Source organism: Carettochelys insculpta, chromosome 2 (genome assembly GCF_033958435.1).
Source record: "Carettochelys insculpta isolate YL-2023 chromosome 2, ASM3395843v1, whole genome shotgun sequence".
NCBI lineage: Eukaryota > Metazoa > Chordata > Testudines > Carettochelyidae > Carettochelys > Carettochelys insculpta.
Window position 1 is genome coordinate 80,918,053 of NC_134138.1, and position 20,384 is coordinate 80,938,436.

The following is a 20,384-nucleotide window of genomic DNA, read 5'->3' on the forward strand; positions in this document are numbered from 1 at the left end:
TGTGTTCCTAAACTTAAATAATATTTTTCTTTCCCATTGTTTAGAAAAAATGGCCTTACCGCCCTTCAGCCTTTATTTTGTTAGGCTAAACAAACCAAAGTCTTTAAATCTGGTCTTGAAAGACTCAGGTAATACCTGTGTAATCTATCCCTACTGGCAGTACTTTGCCTAATGTGACCTATGATTGCATTGGCCTTTTTCATGACCACATCACATTAGCAGTTCATAGTCATCCTGGGATCAAACAATACATACAGGACATTCTCCTTTATTGTTTCCAACTGGTCTTTATTGTTTTCTCTATTAAATTTCAGCCTATTTTTAATATTTCAGTTTTTAAGGTAGTCCACATCCTCTTGTATGATATTCTGAGCCTCCTCCATATTGGCAGTACCTTCAATTTTATGGCATACACAGTTTTTATTTGCACACTCCCACTTTTTGGGCCAAGGTCATTAATGAAAATGTTAAATAAGACTGATTTCCAGAAAACACCTAGAGGAATTCCACTAGCAACCTCCCTCCAGTGTGAAAGTTCACATTTCAGTATGTTCCATTGTAGTCTTTAACTAGTTCCTTAACCACCTTTCAATCCTCATATTAATCCCCATCTTCTGCAACAGTCATGCCTCAGCTGGAGTACTGTGTCCAGTTCTGGGCCCCTTATTTTAGGAAACAGGTGGAGAAACTGGACAAGGTTCAGAGAAGAGCACCTTAAATGGTTACAGGTCCAGAATATATGACCTAAGAGATTAAAGGAACTGGATTTGTTTAGGAAGGCTGAGAGGGGACATGATAGCAGTTTTCAAGTACCTAAAAGAGTATTAGAGGGAAGAGGGAGAAAAAGTATTTTTCTTAGCCTCAGAAAGTAGGACAAGGAGCAATGTGCTTAAATTACAGCAAGGAAGGCTTAGACTGGACATTAGAAAAAATTTCCTAACAGGCAGGATGGTTAATTACTGGAATAAATTGCCTAGAGTGGTTGTAGAATGTCAATCATTGGAGATATTTAAGAACAGATTAGATAAATATCTAACAGGGATTATAAAATTGGTGCTGGGTCCTGCTGTGAGGGCAGGGAACTGGACTTGATGACCTCTTGAGGTCCCTTCCAATTCTAGTATTCTGTGATTCTAGCATTCTTCAGTTTAACTCATAATTTCTCATATGGAATTGTATCAAATACTATACTGAAGTCCAGGTAAATTAGATGTGATCTGTACTATAAGGTTGGTTTGGCAAGAGCTACCATCTGTATATATCTGATTCTCAGTTACACTATGTTTTAAATTATTTTCTGTTTCAAAATCTGTTCTAAGCCCTTGCACACAACTGAGGACAAGCTAATAGTCCTGTAGTTTGCTGTATGACTTTAAAAAAAAGTCTCTTAAATATAGGCACTATATTTTCAGTTCTCCAGTCATAAGGTGACTTTACAGATTCATTAAAAATCCTTGTTTTATTGGTTTGCCATTTCATGTGCCATTTTTCTGCTAAAGATGGGCCCAAACCAGAATACGGGATGAACCTTTCCAATCTGGAATGCTATGGGCCAGCAACATCCATAATCCAGCATGATTTTAGTTAGGTGGATGACCAGTTATCATGGGTGCACCCAAGTTTCCCGTGGTCCCATAAAGTTTGTTTACAGCCACCATCCCTGACTCTCAGTGTTCTGTGCTGATTTTTAGCTGTAATTTACCCGAAAATGTCTTCTGAGAGCCCAGTAAGTGGCGAAAGTGCTGGTAATGCGGCTAAACAATAATGACTTACTAATTCAGCAAATTCTCTTGTTCAGCACTGGTCAGGTCTCAAGGGTGCCACACTAGAGAAGTTCAACCTGAACTAAAATGAAACCATCCTCAAACTTTGAGTTTGAGGCCAAAATCTCTGGAGTAGGTGCCTCTCTATTTTTTCCATTTCTCTCAGCATTAGCATTGAAGATAGAGTAGCCAGCTTTATTTTTGCTCCTAATTATTTTCACTGTCAGCTCTAGTCTGGAGCACTGAAGCGTAATGTTTACTTGTTAAAATAAAACTTCATCCCCGTAATAAAAATAAACACAGAAATATTTCTATTGCTCTCAGCTTTTGTAAAGTGTTCTTTTGTTTTGTTTTTTAAATCATACAACTTGGGGCCAGGTTTCACTTGACAACATCTCTCTAATGCTAGACTGACTAACCAGTGTTAGCCCCTGTACAGAACATGTGACTGCACAGCCAAAATGGAGGCTCCAGTATATAATAGAAAGCCAGTGGAGTCATTAGGATTGTTCGACTGGTTTGTGGTTGTTCAGCTGGAGCCAAGCTTCAAAACCAGTAGACCAATAGATTTTTTTGCTGTGTTCCAAAACTTAGTTTGCCAGAGAGAACTAGTGGAAAAACAGGTAAATATTTTAAACTATAATTTCCAGTTGAGCAATATGACTGTCCATTTCGGAGTCTAACAATAGGTCTGATTGCAGTTCTTCTCATTCAGCCCTACAAAATTTTACTCACCTGCTCATCAAGAGGAGCAATTTTTTTCTTCTAATCGCAAGTTGAATAGTATCATAATAGTTAAGAGAGGCTGAATACATATTCTCATTACCTGGTAACGAGAAACCACTTTTATTTATTCAGATTATCTATTTTTGTATTTTGTATCCATAATAAATAATAATCCAGCAAACAATACTGATCTTACATTTTACAGCATGACATCTAATTTTTATGTGACCAGACAGATATAGCACCGTAGAGAGAATGAGAGTTTGAGGAGTGTTCTTAGAAATTCAAAAAAATTGCTTGAAACATGTTCATTTAAAATTGGATAATAAAAATGTGTCCTTTGAGAACTGGGAAATCTCTTTTCTCTTGATTCAGCTATCCATACAATTTGCCACACTCACATATATGCACGTACACAAGAGATGAATAAATAATGTATGTTTTTGAATCCATGAAACCAAATAAATCTTCTGCATTGCATTTCCTCTCTTCTTTGTGCCCTACAGCAGTTTAAAAAACACCTTGCAGAAACAACCAGGCAAAGAACAAATTGTTGTGGTCTATAAAAAATGTATGAATACGGATGCTTGGGAATTAGGTGGAGCTTTCTGTGTGCCAGTTTAACCCTATTCATGGCACAGGCATCTGAGTATTCCAGAATGCAAAGGATAGCATCCACTTGCCAGCTCTCCCTGGGTTAATGCACTTACTTTTACTGCATTATGAGAGACATGGGAAGAATCCAGCACTGAAAGAGAAATAGCCATAGAGCAAGACAAACACAGGCGTAGCCCAAGAAGAGAAACAAAACTACCTTATTGTAGATGCCCAAATAACAAGCAATCCTGTAGCTCCTTAAACATTAACAAATTTATTAGGTCATGAGCTTTAGTGGGTAGGACCCACTTTAAGCATTTATCTGAAGGGGTTTGATCTTGCACCCATTAAAGTCAGTGATAACACTCCCCTTGAATTCAGTGATACAGGATCAGGCAGCAACACAGGAGTCTAAGCAAGGATTGTCATTACAGGATTCACTTAAACAAGATAACCAAAACTAGAAACCCATGCGTTATCACAATTTTTTTTCATTTGCCTCAGAGACCATAGATCAGGGGCCAGATCAGTTTCCATTTCCCTTTATTTGCTGATCTCAAAATTAGTGAGTTTCATCTCCAAATTCAAGTCATTTTCTGGCCAAATACAGAATTATAAAAATGGATTCAAAACACCTCTCTGCTCTCACCTGACAAATTTAACCTACTTTTCTCAGTGCTGAATCCAAACTTCTCCCTATAAAGGTCTGAATTACTAATTCTACTCACCTCATTTTCGAGCATGAGATTGATGATCATAATTTGTACCAATGAGTTTTCAACTGAAGCCTTAGGCAGATTTGGGAAGAACCACACAGCCATTGGCCACAATAAGCATAGAACCTGCATTGCGTTAATTGAGATGCATTTTGTTTCTGGCACCAGCACTGTGCTTCCTGCGGCACAAAGTGCTTTTTCTCAATGTTACATAACCCATCCTTGTGCCAAGGTGCCACAGCAATGTGCTCACTCAGCTGCTGTTCAAAGGTGAAATCAGTTGTTAACGCACGTGTTGTTTTAGAGAATCTCTGAAACGTTTCACCCGCTCTCCATGCTTACAGTTTCCACAGCTTAATTCAGGATATAAAATTTCCTTTGCAAAATGAGTCTAAGGCGTATGTATTACATGATTGCAGTGGGCTGAATTAAAGGTCTTTTGGACCTAAGTACCCCTGAACACATTGGCAAAGGCCATCTTCAGACAAAACTACAGGTATTCAAACTTCTCCCGGATAAGTCACACTATTAAATCGTTTCTTCGTTAGCACAGTGAAGACTCAACATTGATCATAGAAACATAAGATTTTTTTCATCGCCATAGCTGATTCTGGGAGTGTATTTTTTGCGATCAGCGGTTCAAAAATGTAGCAAGACAGTTTTGGAAGGAACCATACCTGGTGTGAATTTAGGCATTAAGTGGCCGGGCAGAGCAAAACACATATTTATTTAACCTCGTTGTTGTGATTACCCACATTCAACAGTAGCTACCTGACTTTTAGTAAGTGCTGAAAGCACCACATAGCATTCAATACAGGCATTTTCTGGGGGGGCCAAATTTTATTTTAGCTTACATGCTGTAGAATCTCATAGCACATGAAGATATTTGAGGCGAACATGGATAAATAATAGCAGAATTGGGGCTCATACCTGTCACTTGCAGGCTTACTGCCATTTTTATTTGGAAACAGTCTCCATCTTTTCCCCTATTGATAGACAACGTTCCTGCATAGCAACTAGTTTCTAGTTTATCAGCTCCCTACTTTGGGCCAGTGAGAGCTGCCTCAATTTTCTTGTCAGCTGTTTCCCATTTCACAATTGGCACATTGCTGCAGCAGCTGAGGTGAGCAAGTCCCATCTTTGCATTCAAAAGAGCAAACAAGAGCCTCGAATACAAGCTTTTTAGAAAAAATGTTTTAGAATTTGATATCTCTCACTCCTTCACCACTGCTTGAAAGTTTACACCAGCCATATCCACCACCCAGACTATGAGAAAAGTGAGAAGGTTTGTATTTATGAACATTTATTGTTGGCACACCCTCAGTGGGTTATGTCAATCTCTAGCTTGTGGGCAAAGGGTTTGTCTTGGATCTGTACAGTACAACTGCACAAAGATCCCCTTTATGTTACTAAAAAGAATAATGCTTGAAAATTACACAATGCATTGCACAAATATTAATTAATTAGTTGATGGGCAGTGCGCACCGAACCTGCATGAAGAGTTTTGCTCTATTGTCATGGCTCTCACAGAATGTTGTAGTCATTTCCACTGGAAAAAAATCTATTACATATTTTCCCCCTTCATAATATGAACATATTTGTAAATATCCTGGGTCTCCATTGAATTCAGTGACGTGTAAGTAATATATATTTGTGGTGGTGCACGTTGCTTCCAATTCACAAAAATATCTTGCTTTAATTCTCTTTGAGGGTATGCACATGCGCAGATATACATCTGCTAATGCACACAACACTGTTAGGTGGATTTAATTAACCACTGTTATTTCTCCCTACCCCTCCACTCATCCCGTATCTTGCAGGTGCCAGTCCTGGAATTGTTCCAACAGTGCTATGGCTGTTTGGTGTTGTACCACCTTTTGTGTTTTTGCTTTAGGTACAGTATGATAACAGAATTTGCATAACTCATATCTACACGATTTTATCCAGTATGTTATAATTAAAACAGTAAATGATTGTGAATACATTACTGGCCTATTCTCAAAGTACTGGAATATAGGTGCTTGATAATGTGCTGAAAATGTTTAAACACCCAGGAGATGTATTTTTAAACCATAATTCTGAAACTCTCTATATTGGTAACATTTTAGTCTTGATAACTATCTCATCTTCCTTACAAATACAACCACAATTTTTTTGCACTCTGACAACACCAGCCATTTCCTTGGGAAATTGTCATTAAGAGCTGACATTGCTGTTGGTGATATTGGTTACAGTTCTTGGCTTTTTTTTAAGAAAATAATGTCATTGGGGTGTATTTTTAGCAGAGGAGGATGTTTCAGAATGGAACAGCTTTGTTTTACCTGTACATTTGCTGTTTCTTAAGAGCGTTGTGGTGGGGGGGGGCAGGGCAACAACTGCAGCAGCTGGCAGTGCCAAAATCCCTTTCAATCATTGAGGCTCAGGGCAACTGCCCCCTTTGCTCCCCTCTGTCAGTGCATCTGCCTAAGAATGACTCTATAAGACGCTCCCAGGCACTCACAACTACTGAAATTATGGGAAATAAAGGACAGAGCAGAATAATAAGAGGAAATGAAGTTAATGTTCTTGTTTTGTCATCCTAATAGTCATTTATGTCCCTTGGTCCTCCAGTGTCTGAGTAGAGAGACAATATGTGAATTATAGATCTGGTCTGAAGTGCAGTTTATGATTCAGTTTCATTTAGTTCTGCCCTCTTGCTGCTTTTTCTGTTCACATCAGCTTTCATCACTTGTTCTGCCCTTTCAGTTTCATATTAATGGCTCACCCCTTGTTAGATTGGTCGTGTGTCTGTGGTTAAGGTGCCTCAGTATTTCTACGTCATCTGTGCTAAGATTGTATACAGAAGGGGGTTGCTGTAGCTTTATAATACATGACTAGCATGATCATTTCTGGAAGTTGGTGATCAATTAACTTTGCTAACAATTCTTCCTAATCACCATTGTCACCACCAGAAGTGGTTTATTTCATGAAAATCTTTCTTTGCACAGCCTGAATTAATCTAAAAAATGTATCACTATATTCAGAGGTCTTGGGTATTGGTGAACCTGAGTCTTACATGTGTGTGAATGACACACAATAGTCGAGTCTCTTCAGTGCTATATAATATTTACTCAAAGCAGGAATAAATGAGAGGGGTTTAATTTCTTGTGATGGGCAGACTGGATTATCTGGTCATCCCTTCTGTCCTTAACCACTATGGCTTGTTATATATAGCCAGGAAAGGTAATTTACCACCATGAGTGAAAAAAGATCCACAGGCCTCGTCTTTTGGCTTCAAGATGTTTAAGATTTTATGAAGCTATTTGAAGGAAACAGTCGCTCCCCAGTGTCCTGAGCCAAGTTTCCCCTTGAAAAACACCACAGATTGCTGGTATGTATAAATCAGCAACTGGGGTTGACCGTATATGGTCATGGTAAACCATCTTTGTTATTTTTAGAGGATGCTACCTGAATTTAGCTAGCACATAGCTATGCCAACTGTCCCAAATAAGTAATCTTTCTCTACCCTGCCACCCCAAATATTTTCATGAGTTTTTCATTCCAACTCAGAGACGTCAACAAAAAAAAAATCTTTTTCTTAGAATTAAATAGAGTAATAAAAGGATTACTCTGTGAACTAGTATCTACCCGTAGTGACTGGTAAAATTTTATAGATAATAATTATTTAGGGTTAGTTGTTGCCCTCTGTTAGGAATGTTTTGCATGCAGGACTTGGAGCTATGGAGATTTGACAGAATATCAGGAAGTCCATTGGGCGACAGGGTAATGAATGCAATTGTCCATTTTCAAAGCTTGTGAGGAAGACGGGTTGTAACAGGAAAATATTTAGATGAGGGCAGCAGTGGCTACATATGGGTAGGACCAAAGTTTTGGTAGAGCAAAAGGCCATTTATCCTTGGTCTGTGAAAACACTCCCACAACCCCGCTATTACATACAATAGCAAGAATTCTGTCTTAAAAGTATACAGTAAACCCTTGCTTGACACATCTTCAGGGTGCATGAAACGCTCTTTAAACACAAGTTTCACACAATGTGAAGCTGCTGGGCTCTCAGCCTCCCTAGCTTCCCAGAGAGGCAGGCAGCCAGGCAGACCAACAGCCTCTTCCCCTGTCTTCCCGGAGCAGCGCTAGGTACCGCTCTGGGAAGGTAGGGGGAAGGCTTTTAGCTTGTCTAGCTGCCTGCTGCTGTGGGCAGCCAGGTGGGCTAAAACACCCTTTCCAGAGTGGCACTGCTGTCAAGCTGACAGTAGTGCTGTTCTGGGAAGGTAGGGAGAAGGGTTTTAGCCCCCTCCCCCAGCTACCAGCAGTGGGGGGAGCTAAAACTCCCTTCCTCCCCTGCCCCCATGCTCAACCTCCCATGGCCCCAGCTCACTGCAGTGGCTCCAACCCCCAGTCTGGCTCAACACTCCACCCAAATCCCCATGCCCTGGCTCCAACCCCACCCTCCAAACACATCCCACATGAGCAGGAGGGTTAGCTCAGTGGTTTGAACATTGCCCTGTGAAACTGAGGGTTGTAAGCTCAATCCTAGAGAGGGGCCATTGAGGGCTCTGGGGAAAATAGACTTTAAAAAAAGAAGATTTGGTGCTTGGTCCTACCTAGAGGGCAGGGGACTGGACTTGATGACCTGAGGTCCCTTTGCATATATACTTTTTTATTTACCCTAACCCACCACAGGCTTAACCCTCCTGCCCCACTCCCATACCCCAATCGACTGCCAAACCTGCCACTTGCACAAAATTCAAATCAGGCAAGGGCTGCGTGGAACACAACCCTCACATAGCTTGGGGGATTACTGTATTTCTTTTGCTTTCTCTCCTTCTGCACCTTTTTAGATGCCACAGCTGGGAAGCATGCTTGAAGGACTCAGGCTAACTCCCCCACATGGCTACTGAACTATCATGGATTGGATAGCTGGGCTGCTTACCCCTTCATCCTCTCTTATTTTATTTTCTGCTCACATGACAATGGGAAGCCTGAGATTTCTGTACATACAATGTATGCATCATTAGGCATCAGCTTACTTACTTTTTTCCACAGTGGGAAAAATATAGCACAGGAGTTCTCTTTCTTCCTTAGGGACATGATCCAAGCCAAGAAGTATTTATTATTCTTGTTGTTAAAACTATGCTACTGTTTTAAGAATATTAAAGGCAAGAGAAAAGTATTCCTCGGGGCAAATGAACTTGGCCAAGAAATTGTAATTTCAATGAATACTTAACCCTGATTGTGCAGTTCACAGGCTGATGATGATTCAGCTTTATTCTATGCAGGGCAGACTATTGTCTGTAATTGCCTCTATCTTAACTGGAAGAGAAAATCCCTGTGTCTCATCATGGAAAAGTTTCATTATAAACAGAGATTCTTGTAATTTATGCTGTTCACTTTTATTCAACACTGCATGACTCATCAGTGCTAGTAATGTAATTAGAGTTGCTTGGCAGTTATTGGTGTTCCAGTTAGCTTTGTTTACAGCTAGCCATTCACAAGAGGCAACGGTACATAAACCTGAAAATTAGGTGAAACATTTCTGGACAATAGATCATCAAAGACACATGCAGTTATAGAATCATAGACATGTAAGGCTGGAAGGGACCTTGAGAAATCATCAAGTCCACTTCTCTGCTCTGAGGCAGAATCAAGTAAATCAGGATCATGCCTGCTGGGCGTGTCCTACAGCCTCCAACAAGAGGGATTTCATAAGCTCCATTGGAATCCTGTTGTAGACAATAACTACCCTCATAGTTAGCAAGTGTTCTTAATATCTAGCCGTAATTTCTCTTGTTGCAGATTAAGTCCATTAATTCTTCTGATAAGTGGACATGGAGAACAGCTGATCAATTTTTTTTGTTAATTAATGAAAACCATCAAATATAAAAAAGGATGCTCCCTTAATGATGTGTCCCCACTAAATACAAACAGCTGTATTGTATTTAGTCCCATGCATATTTCAAAAGGCACTGACAGGCAGAGCCTCTTTACATTACATGGCTGAAAGACTCAATTTTGGTCCCAGTATTCAAGGATTTACATCAACAGTACAGTCAATCCTCAAGTTATGTGGGGGTTGTGTTCCTGCAACTCCCGTGTAACTCACATTTTTGCACGAGTTGGGGGGGAGATGGGAACAAAGCTACAGCTTGGTTCCCAGCTCCCTTGGGCTTGCAGGAGCCAAGAAACTGACCAGCCAACTAGACTGGTCAGTTTCTTGGTTCCCAGAGTGGCAGGGAGCCTAGAACCCAGGGAGGGGGGCCTGGTTCCTGTCTTCCGACCACTTGGTTGGTCGGTTTCCCAGTTCCCGCTGCTGCAGGGCAGCGGGGAACCAGGCTGCCACTTGGTTCCCAGTTCCCTCCTGGGTTCCCCAAGCAGGGAACTGACCAGCCATGAGCTGGTCAGTTTCCTAGGTTCCACAAGTGGTGGGGAGCTTGGAGCAAGGCAGCAGCCTGGCTCCTGGCTCCCTTCCCCTTGCAGAGCCAGGAAACTGACCAGGGCAACAACCTTGGTCAGTTTCCTGGCTCCAGCCAGTGGAGGGGAGCTGGGATCCAAGGGGCAGCCTGGTTCCCCTCTACTCCTTATCAGGCTAACAGACACATGGCCGGGAGAAGGCAGCGAGAAGGGGCAGCAGCGGGCAGCTAGGCAGGCTGTAAGCCACAGAGCAGCTTCAAGTTTTGCTTAACTCGTGTTAAACTGAGTTACTCACAACCTGAAGCCACGTATTTTGAGGGTTTACGGTATTAGAATCCCCCTGATGAGTGGGATGAAGGCAGGGCCATGGTTAGAACTGGCTTAAAAATGCCAGTTACTTTCTGCAGCAAAACTGTGTAGATTTTAAAATACCCATTTAATGATTTTTCTTTTTGAAAAAACAGTGGAGACATTTGATTAAAAGCAATAAATAAAATAGAATAAAAATATTGAAAAATATTATTGAAAGAGAAAACATTTTTAAAACACTCTAGCTCCATCAGTTAATACTTGTTTCTTGTTTTTGGATGACAAAAAGGGAAATTTTTATAAAAAATTTCATTTTGGTTAAAAAATTAAAATTGAAAGAACAGATAATGAAAAAATGGATTATCTCTAACCATAAGCCTGCTGCAACTCTAAGGCAGCTTCAAGAGCTGGTGTGAAGTAAGAACAAAGAATGTACTGCTTCTCAATGACAGGTGTAGTAGCTCTGCTACTGTGTGCAGTCCAGAGATTTCATTATGCTTATCTGAGGAGCTACGTGAAATTCAGTAAAATAGTAGCTTATATCCTACCAAACACAAGTGTTGTTAAAAACAGTGCTAGAACCGGCCTGATGTAGATGCAAATGCTGTGTCCCTACTTCTCACTCACTATTGCCAATGGAAGAGGGGAAACAAGGCTAAAACATAAAAGGAAAATACAAACAGCAGTATTTAGAGGGATTTTCCTAATGTGAGCTGTAGACCACCAAAAATGTCCAGATACTGTGTATCCCCTGAGAAGAAGGTAGTGGCATTACTATTCCAACATTAGGAATTGAATTGATATAGCTATCTTAGACAAAACTAAAATCATACCCCCTAACCCAACCAGCTAAAGAAATAAAAACAAACAAATGACCTGTTTGTAGATCGGGCCCTACTTAACCAGTATGTCCCCAGTCATAATCAACCAACACAGCTTGACATTAATCTAAGCGAATATCACTTTTCCAAATACATGTGAACATCAACAATATATCTGTGTGTGATTTCATAGTAAACTTTGAAATTTGGTAGAATGGTTTCAAAAGAAAACTTGTAAACAGTGACATTTTGTTGGAAAGTCATTTTCTCTCATATTTTTCTCACATCTACTAGGTATTAAAACAGAATTAATTGTAAAAGTTGTATTGCTATATGGAAAGGCAAACCCCAGTAGGATCCTGTATAGCTCTTACTCTGTGAAGTCCAGGGCTGGTCCAGAAGGAGAGGTCATGCCCAGAAGCCTGGCACCACACAGCTGGAGCTGCCCGCGTGTCACGCATGTGGAGCTTCCAGAGTCCACCATGCAGCTAGAGGAGCCACTGCTGCCACCGGAGATGCCACACACTCCTCCCATTTGAGAGACATCTGCCTGTGTATGTGTACCCTCCTGGTGGGAGGAGTGTGTGGTGTCTCCATCAGTGCTGACTGTCCAGGCAGCAGTGGCTCTGGCAGCTGGTAAGTCCGTTACTTTTTTTTTTTTTTTTTTTTGAGGGGGGATATTTAGGATTTTATGGGCCCCAGTTAAGTGGACTTTGGCAAAAATGGGGCTCTGGCAGACGTCCATTATTCCCAAAGTCCACTAAATCAGGGCCCGTGAAATCAAGGGTTTACTGTACCATACAAATGTTAAGAATTTTCAAGACATAAGTTTTACTGTCTTCCACCAGTTATCACAGAAGTTAAAATCCTCCACTAATACTCGCTCATGTGCCTTAGTTGATCTTATTACCTATTTATCAATGGACTCATCTACTTCCCCTTCCCCCTATGGTAATTTAAATCAGTCCCTCACAATAACCGCTCTCCTGTTCTTATTGCTTTATACACTCACCAAGGGCATCTCAGTAGGTCTGTCATCACTTCCTCTGTGCACATGTAACAGGGTTCAAAAGGTCCCCAAGCTCTGCCTCCATGCACAGCCAGGAGTGACTCTCACTCAACAGGTGGAACAGAAGGTTTATTAGGCAACAGGGACACAGCCTGGTACAGACTAGTCTGTACAGCACCCAGAAGTAGTCAGTCCTCTCCATATTGGGGGGAGGAGGCCCCAAGAGTGCTGGGGAAGGAGCATCAGGTTTTTGTGTCTTCCATTTTATTTCTTTTATGGCTTCCATTTTGTATGGTTTCCATTTTGTTTTTCCTCCCCAAGATGGCCGCCAGCCCTTGGTCACCATCTCCTCTCAGGGAGGAAAGGCAGGAAAATGAAAAGGTGGGCAAGATCGGTCACATGCCCCTAATCCACCCAGCAACTGAAGAGTACTTAAGGAGTAGGGACCCACCCCTCAGGGCTCTCTGTGAGCGTATCATCAGCACAAACAGCAGTGCTAGGGCAGCAACTGGAGGCTGTTAGGCTTTGCAGACCATCTGGACAGAGAAGCCTGTCACTGCTAGGGTGACAGCCAGCAGGCTGTTAGGCCTTGTAAGACAGCCACAGTCTTAGGTGCTACTAGTGAAAGTCAGTCAGTTTGTTTTGGTTGGGAGCTGCAGCAGGGCCCGTCCTATCACACGCACACCTATACCACTTCATCCTCTGTCCACACACTGCATGCAGGATGGCGTATTCAAGAATAGAAGAAAGAAGGAAGACAGTCACAAACCTTCTGCAGCTCCATCCGATCGCTCCTTGTCCCTTTTCCTCAGCTGCGAGGCATCTACCTACCTTTCCCCAGACATTGGGATCGCGGTAGGACTGTTCTGAGCCCCCATTTCTATTTTGGTGTTCTGGCCTCATGCCACATCTCATGAACACATCTGGATTTTATGTTTATGTTCTGAGTTTAGTGTTCTGTTAAATAAACCACTTGTTTTCAGCTATTTTAGTTTTGTCATGGTTAGTGCACGGTGACACAGAAATGGAACAGGCAGAGGACCTGTGTCCTAAAGCAGGATTCAGTCCTGGTCTAACAAGGGGGGACTCCAGGCCAGGGGATCCTGCCTCCCTTGTTCTTCTCCTACATCCAGCCTAATGGCCCGGGCTTCTAATTCAAAACCAGTCAGGCTCCACCCCTCTCCTTTGTTCTGGTTCCTGGGAAGCAAAAGCGTTACCTAGTCTAGTTTACAGACAGAAGACATTCCATACTCTACACGAGCTTTTCAGCATCCTAAAAACAGACTCTCTCACTCACTCACTCACACACACACACACACACACACACACACACACACACACACACACCACTTTGTCACAACAGGTGTACATATTCTTGACATACAGTATAATACCTCCTCCTTTTGCCCCACACCTATCCTGTTGGAACAAACTATGTCTGTCAGCGCTGGTATTCCAATTCTGGGAGTCATCCTTCCAAATCTCCCAAGTGCTAATTAAGTCATAATTTTCCTCATATCTTGACTTTCAATTCATCTTGCATGTTTGCCATATTCCTTGCATTGGTATCTGCACGTATTGAACGTATCACAGGAATTTCTAGTCCCTTCTTCAGAAATCAGCCCTTTCTCCTTGTCGTCATTACTTGAGCCTAAGTGCATATTGGCCAAATTTTTGTCACAATCCCTCACAGATCTATTTTAAAACTCTCCTTATCAGGCCAGCCAGATGTTGCCCTATGATACTCTTCACAGCCCATTCCAGCACCATAGTCCTCTTTTCTGGAACATGAGCTTGTTGTTGAGAAAGTGACTGTGTGAACTTAGGGTGTAATTTAACATAGCCGTCTCATTTTTGCCACCTGAATAGAAGCAGAGCACACTGCTGAAGTACCATATAGGTGCAAAGTATCATTGAGAGTTCCCCCCTTCGACTTCCTGCTGCTGGAACAGCAGAAGACACCAATTTTGGACATGTCGAATGCAGTTCATAATTTACATAGCTGGAGTTGTGTATCTTAAACCAATTTTTCCCTGTAGTAGAGACCTGGCCTGAGTTTAGTTATAAGTAGGTCCACTGACACATGTGAGACCTGGCTTTATGAAGAGAGCTGGGAGTTACATTTTCTGGAATAGTACAGTCACACTGAGAAAAGGATGATACACATGCTACCAGGAGTGCAGCTTTATCCTTTTACTATAGACATGAATAGCAATGTATCTGTTGTTGAGGTAGAAGTTTGGCAGAAGCCGTTCCTATTTGGTTGTAATGTTACAGAAATATTAATAATCTTGCTGATAGGTTTTCACAGCTCTGGAGACTTACCTAAATTGTTTTTCATGGCCTATTTGCTTCTTTTTCTTCATAAGTATATTTGCTTCCTTCAGAAGAGGTGTGTTTACAGATGAATTTGATAAGGTCAATAATGTACTGATTTACAGAATCTACCACAGAGAAAGGTGTCCTCACAGTCACACTTTCTGATGATTATTAACTAACAATAATCGACAAACAGAAGAATATTACTTCAATGAGGAGGGGCTGATTCTTTTTAGTGCTCGATAGACAGGTTTCCAAAGATTGACATGTAGTTAATGTCACCCCATAAGACTGTTTTAATTTTGGAGGGGACAAGGGAGGAGATATATATGGAAGTTGTGTGTAAGTGTGTTCATTAGTACGAGTTTGACCCTTTTAGTTCATAGCACAATAGACTCTTAGGCCAAGATCCTCAAAATGTGTTTAAATCTTCTGTTAATTTGAACCGAATTTCAAATCCTAATTAACTCTGAGAATTTGGATTTTAGATATTCTTGGTGTAAAGTGATGCAGTTCAAAGAATGAAGGCTTTTACTTTTAAGATATTGTTAGGAAGCAAAACTGTAAACCCGACTAGCAGGGCATTCAGTTTTTAAACCTACATTTAGAAAGTAGATAGGAGCAATGCTACAATGTTGTGTCTCTTCCTCCTAGCTGATGTTTAGCATTATTTCTTATCTGAAGGAATCACTTATTTCTAGATTCTGATATTAGTAATGAAAATTTCCGAAGCCAGGAAATGGACGTTATTACACTTGGAAGAGAACAGGAGAAGTTTTATCTTTTAACAGATTAAAATAATGAGTTTTCAATAACATGAAATCCAGAATGTGTCTCAAATATCTTCCAGAATTTAGCTAGAATGTTAAGAATTAACATGTACATTTTAAATAACCTGATGTATTAGAATAGTATTTGTAATGAATTTAGTTATGGTGAGAAGAGATAGGAAAAGGAATTACTGTTATATGGTATTCCATGTCCCGCATGGAAATAATTCTTAGGAAACATTTGTACTCTAAGCCAAATTAAGCTCTTTGGTATGTGTTTGCATCATCCACTGACTTCCTTAGAAGCTGTACAGTTGCGCTTGAGCAGATCATTTGATTGTGCCTATTAAATTCACACACAAACATACTCCCTCCCTCTTCCACCTCCATTTATAAACCATTAAAAGCAACCATCTTTAGCTGCAATTCACAGATTAGAGAAGTAAAGATATTCACATTACATAGGATCACATTATGACATTCTGAGGCCCTAAAATATATCAGGTGTAAGATGCCCCATAACATTAAAAAATGAATATTTTAACAGAAAGTACATTGACTATGCATGTATGAAAGCTTTGTTGTCCTGTATGCATTCACTGGAAAACACAATTATTGAAACCATGAATAAGGAAAATTATCCTTTCCATCTGAATAAATGAAAAAAATATTGTTAGGGAAATACAAAGTTTATCCAGACTACATATAAAAGGTATTTACAAATTTTTATTCTGACTTAATTTTTGCAACGAAGCAATCATGTGATTTTTCCTTTTGCTGTATTATAAAAGAAGAAGTGAAGGTTCCCAAAATTGAGAGAGGGAAGCCAAGACAAATTTATCCTCTTCAAGATCCACTTGACTCAAGTCCTTAAGATGATCTCCAGCAAACTCCATCATGTGAAGCATGGATAGCCCATGAAGCAGAAAGTGGTGTGCTCACTAAAATATATGTGTATGTGCAGAGCAAAAGACAAAAGAACACGCTAACACTTAAGAAAACAAACTAAAATGGGAGCAAAGGCACTATACCAGTGAGCCCGCTGGATCATATAAAAAAGATGGTGCCTTTCCAGCTACTACCAGACAAGGGGGACTTTGTACATGATGTTGTTGCTAGGATAAGTCCTATGTGAGTATAAGCTTGGCAGGATTGCTTCATGACATTGTTGTCTCAGACCGCACATTATCCCATCCCAATGTCTTATTTGCAGTGCAATTATTTATTTCAATAAGTTATGAAGGCATGGACAGAATTTTAGCAGTAGCAGCTGGCCAACAAAACGTTGCCTTAGGAGATGGATTCCAGGCTTATTCATAGAAATACTAATTTTACAAGTGCACTTATACATTTTTCCTTAGCCCTGGCTTCCTGTCTGTCAATAATGAGCAATTAGTGAAGGGTAAGGACAGGGTAAGGGTATTTGTATAACCAGATGTGTATATGTTGTCATAGCTGAGTGAAAATACCCATATTTAGAGAGAACCTTTTCCCCCACAGGCCGTGTCTACACTAGCCCCAAACTTCGAAATGGCCATGTAAATGACCATTTCGAAGTTTACTAATGAAGCACTGAAATACTTATTCAGCACCTCATTAGCACGCAGGCTGCCACGGCACTTCGAAATTGACACGGCTTGCCCCAATGGGGCTCCTTTTCGAAAGGACCCTGCCTACTTCGAAGTCCCCTTATTCCCATCTGCTCACAGGAATAAGGGGACTTCGAAGTAGGCGGGGTCCTTTCAAAAAGGAGCCCCGTTGGGGCAAGGCGTGTCAATTTCGAAGTGCTGTGGCAGCCTGCGTGCTAATGAGGCGCTGAATAAGTATTTCAGTGCTTCATTAGTAAACTTTGAAATGGTCATTTACATGGCCATTTCGAAGTTTGGGGCTAGTCTAGACATAGCCATAGAATCATAGAATACTAGGACTGAAAGGGACCTTGAGAGGCCATTGCGTCCAGCCCTCTGCCCCAATGGCAGGACCAAGTACTAGCTAACCCATCCCTGATAGACATCTATCTAACCTGTTCTTAAATATCTCCAGCGATGGAGATTCCACAACCTCCTGTGGCAATTTATTCCACAGTTTATTCCACAGTTAGGAACTTTTTCCTAAGGTCCAACCTAAACCTCCCTTGCTGCAGTTTAAGTCCATTGCCTCTTGTGCTATCCTCAGAGGCCAAAGAGAACAAGTTCCCTCCCTCCTCATGACATCCTTTTAGAGATCTGAAAACCGCTATCATGTCTCCCCTCAATCTTCTCTTTTCCAAACTAAACAATCCCAGTTCTTTCAGACTTTCTTTGTAGGTCACATTCTCTAGAACTTTAATCATTCTCGTCGCTCTTTTCTGGACCCTCTCGAATTTCTCCACATCTTTCTTGAACTGCAGTGCCCAGAACTGGACAAAATACTCCAGCTGAGGCCTAACCAGTGCAGAGTAGAATGGAAGAATGACTTCTCGTGGCTTGTTCACAGCACACCTGTTAGTGCATCCCAGAATCATGTTTGCTTTGTTTGCAACAGCATCACACTGTTGACTCATATTTAGCTTGTGGTCCACTATAATCCCTAGATCCCTTTCTGCTGTAGTCACTCCTAGGCAGTCTCTCCCCATTCTGTATGTGTAAAACTGATTGTTCCTTGCCAAATGGAGCATTTTGCATTTGTCCATATTAAACTTCATCCTGTTTACCTCAGACCATTTCTCCAATTTATCCAGATCATTTTGAATTGTGACCCTATCCTCCAAAACAATTGTAGCCCCTCCCAGTTTGGTATCATCTGCAAACTTAATAAGCGTACTTTCTATGCCACTATGTAAATTGTTGATGAAGACATTGAACAGAACCGGTCCTAACACAGACCCCTGCGGAACCCCACTTGTTATACTTCTCCAGCAGGATTGAGAACCATTAAGAAGTACACCCTGAGTAGGTTATCCAGCCAGTTATGCACCCACCTTATAGTAGCCTCATCTAAATTGTATTTGCCTAGTTTTTTTTTTTATAAGAATATCATGTGAGACGACACCAAATGCTTTACTAAAGTCTAGGTATACCACATCTACCGCTTCTCCCCTATCCACAAGGCTTGTTATCCTATCAAAGAAAGCTATCAGATTAGTTTGACATGATTTGTTCTTTACAAATCCATGCTGGCTGTTCCCTATCACTTTACCGCCTTCCAAGTGCTTGCAGATGATTAATTACCTGCTCCATTATCTTTCCTGGCACTGAAGTTAAGCTGACTGGCCTGTAGTTTCCTGGGTTATTCTTATTCCTCTTTTTATAGATGGACACTATATTTGCCCTTTTCCAGTCTTCTGGAATTTCTGTCTCCCATGATTTTCCAAAGATGATAGATAAAGTCTCAGTTACCTCCTCTATCAGCTCCTTGAGTATTCTAGGATGCATTTCATCAGGCCCTGGTGACTTGCAGACATCTAATTTTCCTAAGTGATTTTTAACTTGTTCTTTTTTTTATTTCAGCTTCTAACCCTACCCCTTTCCCACTAGCATTCACTATGTTGGGCATTCCTTCATCAAACTTCTCAGTGAACACCGAAACAAAGAAGTCATTAAGCATCTCTGCCATTTCCAAGTTCCCTGTTGCTGTTTCTCCCTCCTCACTGAGCAATGGCCCTACCCTGTCCCTGGTCTTCCTCTTGTTTCTCATATATTTATAAAAAGCCTTCTTGTTTCCCTTTATGCCTGTAGCTAGTTTGAGCTCATTTTGTGCCTTAGCCTTTCTAATCTTTCTCCTGCATTCTTGTGTTGTGTGCCTATATTCACCCTTTGTCATTTGTCCTTGTTTCCATTTTTTAATCTGAGATCATGCAAGATCTCCTGGTTAAGCCAAGCTGGTCTTTTGCCAATTTTCTATCTTTCCTACGCAGCAGAATAGCTTGTTTTTGGGCCCTGGGAGGGCAGCCTGGCCTGGCACAGCATCACCCACATGATGAGTGCAGGGGGAGAGGAAGCAACCCTGCTGTTTCTGCTACCTGACCCACAACCACAGGTAACCACTCCTCCCCATCCATGGGACAGTAAGGGTGGCTGCCATGGGGCCCCCAAAAGCACAGGGCCTGAAGTGGCTGCCCAAGTTCATCCTGCGGATGGGCCGGCTCTGACTAGGAGTGCCAGAGCAATAGCCCATGAATTTGTCAACTTGTTTTATGTGGGAATGCACTTAAAATGCCAACTGGTGTCTGAAAGTGGGAAAATAGGGATATGGGGAATGATTTGTGCACACGTCAGAGCACCACAATCGTTCTGAGAAGTCTGAACTAGTCCTTTGGGCGCAGTCCTCTTTACCAAGTAGCTACCTTCCTTGTGCCTGTCTTCAAGGAACATGACGACCAGTTTAATGAGAAAAGCAATGACCTTCCTTGCTCTTGAGAAGCCATGGGTGAAGCTTTAGTTCACACAGTTGAACATATTAAGAAGATTTGTGGAAAGGAGACTTGTTAAAGCTTTAAAATCCCTAGAAGCAAGTAGCCTCTTTTCACTTGCACTGAACCCAAACCGGTCTCACAGCAAACCTTCATATCACTTACGAGTTATTAGGCTCTGTTTATATATTGCCAGAGGGTCAGGCAAGGGTGATGTGAATAGGTTCTTGAAGCCAGAGAATTGAATGTTCTTTCCATCACTATCTTTGGCAGTTTGCACATGTTTCAGAGTCCTTTAAAAAGTCATCTCCCACAAAATAGCTACAATGCCCTTAGTGGGCAGATTTCATGGCTGGCATATAACTATTTTTAACAATGAGAAACCCTCCCATGAGATATGTGTATTGGCTCAGTAATTAATGTTTTCACAATCCCTTGTAACTTTACTGAAATCAGTGTTTAGGGACTCTTCAGTTACATTTACAAAGCAAGAGAGGCCAGCTGAGTGAGTTCTTGGCACTGATGTTCGGTTAGAACACGTTTAACCTGTGTGTCGCAA

At 41.2% G+C, this 20,384-nt stretch overlaps 1 pseudogene; it reads left to right on the forward strand.

The window, feature by feature from the left end:
- Positions 1-1,708: 1,708 nt before the first annotated feature.
- The window catches only part of LOC142008260 (ethanolaminephosphotransferase 1-like), a 46,089-nt pseudogene continuing 27,413 nt past the window's right edge, over positions 1,709-20,384 (forward strand).